Source organism: Lathyrus oleraceus, chromosome 5 (genome assembly GCF_024323335.1).
Source record: "Lathyrus oleraceus cultivar Zhongwan6 chromosome 5, CAAS_Psat_ZW6_1.0, whole genome shotgun sequence".
Classification (NCBI taxonomy): domain Eukaryota; kingdom Viridiplantae; phylum Streptophyta; class Magnoliopsida; order Fabales; family Fabaceae; genus Lathyrus; species Lathyrus oleraceus.
The window spans coordinates 525,027,470-525,034,375 of NC_066583.1; the positions used below are offsets into that span (position 1 = coordinate 525,027,470).

The 6,906-nt window shown below is 35.7% G+C and overlaps 1 non-coding gene across 1 annotated transcript; it reads right to left on the minus strand.

Annotated features, from left to right (window-relative positions):
- Positions 1 to 6,200: 6,200 nt before the first annotated feature.
- On the minus strand, positions 6,201 to 6,272 carry TRNAC-GCA (transfer RNA cysteine (anticodon GCA)). Its single transcript has one exon. It is a non-coding gene; the product is annotated as a tRNA-Cys (tRNA).
- Between the last annotated feature and the right edge of the window lie 634 nt (positions 6,273 to 6,906).

A 6,906-nucleotide genomic window follows, 5' to 3' on the forward strand; every position in this document is an offset into this window, starting at 1 on the left:
AACACCAAACTTCCAGTATTTGACGGTAAAAACTGGAATCGTTGGATGATCCAAATGCGTGTACTGTTTGGTGCTCAAGATGTTCTAGATCTTGTCACTGATGGTTATGTTCCGGTAGCAGCAGATGCGACGGATGAATAGAAAAACACGCAGAAGGAAGTAAGGAAGAAGGATCAGAAAGCATTGTTCTTCATTCATCAATGTGTTGATGTAAATGTGTTTGAGAAGATTGCAGATTCAACGACAGCAAAGGCTGCGTGGGACACACTGGTTAGATGTTATGGTGGTGACGCATCAGTGAAGAAGGTGAAGCTTCAGTCCTTGAGAAAGCAATATGAGAATCTCAACATGAAGAATAATGAGAAAGTTTCTGAATACATCTCCAGAGTGATTCTGATCACTAATGAGATGAAAGCGTGTGGAGAAACTCTTTCTGAAGAAACAATCATGGAGAAGGTATTGAGATCCCTTACCTCTCAATTTGATTACATTGTGGTAGCAATAGAACATTCCAAAGATCTGAGCACCATGAGAATTGAAGAGCTGCAGAGCAGTCTAGAAGCGCAAGAGTTGCGTTTGACTGAGAGAAGTTCTGAAAGGGAAGTAGAGCAGCAGGCTCTGAAAGCAACTTCTGATAGGAGGTATCAGAAGCAGTCAGAAGCCAAGAGAAGATCTGATGGTGGTCAGAAGTCAGAAAGCTCAACCTCTGATAGACAAAAGAATGCTCAAAAGGGAAAAGAGAAGTATGAGAAGAAGAAGATCCAATGTTACTGTTGTAAGAAGTTTGGTCACTTTGCTAGAGACTGTTGGTCAAACAAGGAGAGAAAATCAGAAGAAGCAAATATAGCCAGAAGTTCTGATGACGAATCTGTGCTATTGATGGCCTCTGAATATGATGATATGGATCTTATAGACTGGTGGTATATGGACACTGGTTGTTCAAATCATCTTACTGGAAACAAGAAATGGCTGGTTGACTTTGACTCTGAAAAGAGGACAAAGATCAGATGTGCTGATGACAAATATCTTAATGCAGAAGGTATGGGAAATGTCAGAGTGATTCTGAACAATGGGAAAACAGCATTGATTCAGAACGTGTGGTATGTACCTGGCATCAGAAGCAATCTGATGAGTGTGGGACAATTAATTGAGAAAGGTTTTTTAGTTACCATGAAGGACAATCTTCTGAAGCTGTATGACTGCAATCAGAAGTTGATTATGGAGTCAGAACAGGGAAGGAATAGAACATTCAAGGTGAATGTGAGAACTGCAGACTCAGAATGTCTTAGTGCAACAAGTGCTGAGAAGGAGAGTGAGCTGTGGCACAGAAGATTTGGTCATTTGAATTTCAGAAGCTTAAAACATCTGAATTCAAAGAAGTTGGTACATGGAATTCCTGCAATTAAGAAGCCTGAAAAGTCATGCAAAGTTTGCATGGAAGGAAAACAACCACGATTGCCATTTGCGTCAGAAACTGCTCCAAGAGCAAAACATGCCTTGGGAGTTGTACATTCTGATGTGTGTGGTCCATTTCCAGTAGCATCGATTGAAGGGAATAAATACTTTGTGTTATTTGTTGATGAATTCACAAGAATGACATGGATATCCCTTATTAAGTTTAAACACGAGGTGTTTGATGAATTCAAGAAGTTCAGAATGAAGGCTGAGAATCAGAGTGGTCAGAAGTTGAAGATTCTTAGAACTGACGGTGGAGGTGAGTATAACTCCAAAGAGTTTCAGAAGTTCTGTGAGGAGAATGGAATTGAGCATGAGGTTACTGCTCCTTATACCCCTCAACACAATGGTCTTGCTGAAAGAAGAAACCGCACTTTGCTTGATATGGTGAGAAGCATGCTAAAGGAGAAGAAGCTTCCTCAGAAGCTCCGGGGAGAAGCTATTGCCACTGCAACGTATGTACTCAACCGATGTCCTACGAAGAAGTTGAAGGAAATAGTTCTAATACAGAAGTGGACTGGAGATAAGCAAAGTGTTAGTCATCTGAAGGTGTTTGGTTCTGTTTGCTATAAACATGTTCCAGAAGCCAGAAGACAGAAGCTGGATGATAGAAGCAAAGTGATGATTCTGATAGGGTACCACAGTACAGGTGCATACAAGCTCTATTGTCCAGAAACCAACAAAATTGAATTCAGCAGAGATGTGATTGTGAAGGAATCAGAATTTTGGAATTGGGATAAGTCTCAATCTGATTATGATGTTAGAACTTCTGAAGAAAGGCCAGAGTTAAGAATTTTTGAAGTTGGAGTAAACTCTGACGTTGATTCTGATTCTGATAGTGATTCTGACTCTGAAGAAGACTCAGAAGATGAAGGTGACTCTGATGATCCATACTCTGATGACCCAGGCTCTGATGGTAATCCAGATTCTGGTGGCAATTCAGACTTTGGAAATATGCCAGCCCCTGAAGATGGTCAAAGCTCTGGAGGAAGTCAACCATCTGAAGCTAGAAACTCTGAAGCTCAAGACTCTGAACAAGTTCAGAGACCACAAAGAATCAGAAACATCCCCAGAAAATATGCAGAATTTGACATGCTGCAAGACACTGAAGTAGACTCTGAAGGAGAAGTTATTCAGTGTGCCATGTTAGTAGACTCTGAACCCATAAGTACAGAAGAGGCTCTTAAGCAGAAGCTCTGGCTGAAGGCCATGAAAGAAGAACTTGATGCTATAGAGAGAAACAAGACTTGGAAGCTGACAGAACTTCCAAAAGACAAGAAAGCCATCAGCGTCAGATGGGTTTTTAAGCAGAAGTTAAAGCCAGATGGTTCAATTGGCAAACATAAAGCAAGGTTGGTAGCCAAAGGATTTCTACAGAAACCTGGGCTGGATTACTCTGAAGTGTTTGCACCTGTAGCAAGACATGAAACAATCATAATGGTGATTGCAATAGCTGCTAACAGGAATTGGCCTCTGATGCATTTAGATGTAAAATCTGCATTTCTGAACGGTCCATTAGAAGAAGAAGTTTACGTGTCACAACCTCCTGGATTTGTGAAAAAGAATCAGGAAGGGATGGTGTGCAGATTATACAAAGCTCTATATGGATTGAAACAAGCGCCCAGAGCTTGGAATCAGAATATTGATTCATTTTTCAAGAAGCAAGGCTTTCAGAAATGTGAGATGGAGTACGGTGTCTATGTTCAACATACTTCTGAAGGAAATATGACTCTGGTATGTTTATATGTTGATGATATACTGCTGACTGGAAGTTCTGAACAAGAGATAGCCAAGTTCAAGAAAGTTCTGATGAATGAATTCGAAATGACTGATCTAGGCAAAATGACATACTTTCTAGGGATGAAGTTCAGATACTCTGAGAAAGGTATTATTTTGCATCAACTCAAGTATGAATTAGAACTTCTGAAGAGATTTAATCTGAAGAATTGTAAGATTGCTGTCACACCTTCTGATACAAATCAGAAACTGAATTCTAACTCTGATGGAAAGGATGTGGACGCTACAACCTTCAAACAGTTGGTTGGTTCTCTGAGGTATTTGTGCAATACCAGACCTGATATTTGCTATTCAGTTGGGATGGTTAGTAGGTTCATGAGTAAACCTAAGTGGTCCCATTACCAAGCTGCTGTCAGGATTCTGAGGTATATAAAGGGAACTCTGAAGTATGAAGTATTATTTCCTTCTGGAAGAAAGGATGAGTCAGAACTTCTGAGTTATTCAGATTCTGATTGGTGTGGAGACAGAGTTGACAGAAGAAGTACGTCTGGGTACTTATTCAAATTTCTGGGAGGTCCCATTTCTTGGTGTTCCAAGAAGCAACCTGTTGTGGCGTTGTCAACTTATGAAGCTGAATACATTGCAGGTGCTGTTACTGCATGCCAAGCTGTGTGGATTCTGAATCTATTGCAGGATCTGAAGATTAAAGTAAACAAACCTCTGAAGCTGATGATTGACAACAAGTCTGCAATCAATCTTGCCAGAAACCCAATGTTGCATGGGAGAAGCAAGCACATTGAGACCAAGTATCATTTTCTGAGACATCAAGTTCAGAGGGGAGTGTTAGAAGTTGTACACTGCAGCACTCAGAAACAATTGGCAGATGTTCTGACGAAAGTTATCAAGACTGATCAATTTCTCAGATTAAGGGATGGAATTGGTGTTACAAGCTTTGATGGAATATGAATTAAGGGATGGTATTAGAAGTAATTCATATTTATTAGTTGTACTATTTTCTTAGCCCCTAAGTTTGTTAGAGGGTATTTTAGTATTTTATCCTATTCTAGTAACCCTAGTTTTAGCTTATAAATAGGGTGACAATCATTGTAACTTTTATCATTTTTGTAGCCCTCATTCTCTTAATAGAATATTTCCGTTCATCATTCATTCTACCTTTGCACCAACAAAAACAGATATAAAGATGCTGCATATCATGCATAAAATTTAGATTTTTAAAAAAAATATTGTCAATAATAATTTACTTAAGCACAAGAGTTCTGATTATATAACCACTTGCGTGGGATGCCATGTTGAACAAGCCCATTTAAACACATATTCCATTACGGTGTATCACATTCCATTAAATATAACCTTATGGTGTACCATAGTTATCTAATTATCACAAGTGCATTGTAAGATTGCACCATGGACTATACTTAACTTATTTTTTTAAATCAATTTGTTATTGTATGTTTTGTTTAGCATAATCCCCTAATATTGTAAGTTATATTTAATCGAATATTTAACATAATAAGTAGTGAATGCTATCTAGCAACATATTATCGCTATCAGAGTGAAAAAGTTTCATGTGATACTATAAAACCTTTCAGTGATAACGATTATGTGGGCAGTTTCCATTTACGCTAATGTATGAATTGTAAACAAGAGAGGGACTGTGTTACCCTTGTCTAGACACATAGGCAACCTTTAGACATTCTTCATGATTTGTAAGGTGAAAATTTTCATCTAAGTATCTTGTGTCATTCAGGATGATTTATGGTTACCCATCAAATCTTTGTATTGTCATCATATTACAAACATTGTATGAACGGAAATAAAGTACTCGACTCCAAATTTAGGGTCCATAAAGGTGTCAAGTCAAGGGGTGGTATACACCTTTATCAATAATAGAATAAGTTATGCCACTTACATATAACTTTAAGTATTATTCTCACTAATTGTCAGCCAAATATAAATATTATACCTAATATTTTTACATATGTGAAACTTCGATAACTCTTTATCCATAATCAGAGATATGTAATCACCATTCTATCCATGTAATAGTCTTTATGCTTAAATGATATCTAATTTCATACTAAAGTGCGACTACAAATACTTGAATAATAATGTTCTAATGCTTAAGGTGGACGCACAATTAAGTTATACTTAATGTTAAATTAATCATAAAAGTTACTATAGGGATTTTATTACTTTGGGAAAATAAATTTAATAAAGAAGTCTCTTAATATTACTAATAGATAATACAATATAAATACCAATTTGTTATAAAATTATTGTCCCCTAGAGCTCACACTAACCGTATCTTGCAACTACCTTTGAATTTTCTATTGAGGATAAAATTAAAATGGAAGGGGATAACAAATTTATGGAAGATGTCACACATACGCATAAAACTTTGTATTCAAAATATATGGTTCAACATTTATATATTGAAATACATGTTTATCACATTTTATAAGACTCTTTGCACACAATATTTGTCTCATACTCGCAAATTCATGAAAATAAGCTGAAATATCATTTTTCATAATGAAGAATGAGTGAAAGTGGTTTCATGTCTCATATAAGGTTGGAATATGTTCCTTCCTAACAATTAATCATTTAGTTGATTACTTTTTTGAATAAAAATTATTTATTTCTAAAAGGTTACTTTGTTAGAAATAATTACACTTATGTGCAACGAGGATTTTTTTTTTTACCGTGGGATAAAAAAGAGCTTCGGTATTTGAACTAAATAAGTTTTGATTATAATTAAAAAATTCATAAGTTATTTTATTAAATTTAAATAAATTCAAATATATAGTATGGATGAATGTAAAAATATACACAAATTAAATGGTTAATGTTGTTATGCTGGGTGAAGAGTATAATTATAATAAGAAGAACGAATTTAAGAATATAGTGAGATAATTCCAATGAAAATTTAAAGTGACAAAATTAAACTAGTGTAAACGTGTGGAATAAAAATAATAAATTATTTCAATAGGGCCCAACTGGGTTCGAACCGGTGACCTCTTGATCTGCAGTCAAATGCTCTACCACTGAGCTATGGACCCAATCGTGGATTCGCTTGATATTTTGAAATAGATGAGTTGAATAAATGTTCATGCACATGTTTTACATAGGTATTTATGTTCTTCTTAGATATTTGTTGGACCTAATAAATCTTTACCACATACCACACAATGAATTTATATTAAATTTCTAGGGAGTTTAAAACTATTGAGGTATGAGATAAAACAGATATAAAGATGCTGCATATCATGCATAAAATTTAGATTTTTAAAAAAAATATTGTCAACAATAATTTACTTAAGCACAAGAGTTCTGATTATATAACCACTTGCGTGGGCTGCCATGTTGAACAAGCCCATTTAAACACATATTCCATTACGGTGTATCACATTCCATTAAATATATTGTACCTTATGGTGTACTATAGTTATCTAATTATCACAAGTGCATTGTAAGATTGCGCCATGGACTATACTTAACTTTTTTTTTTAAATCAATTTGTTATTGTATGTTTTGTTTAGCATAATCCCCTAATATTGTAAGTTATATTTAATCGAATATTTTACATAATAAGTAGTGAATGCTATCTAGCAACATATTATCTCTATCAGAGTGAAAAAGTTTCATGTGATACTACAAAACCTTTCAGTGATAACGATTATGTGGGCAGTTTCC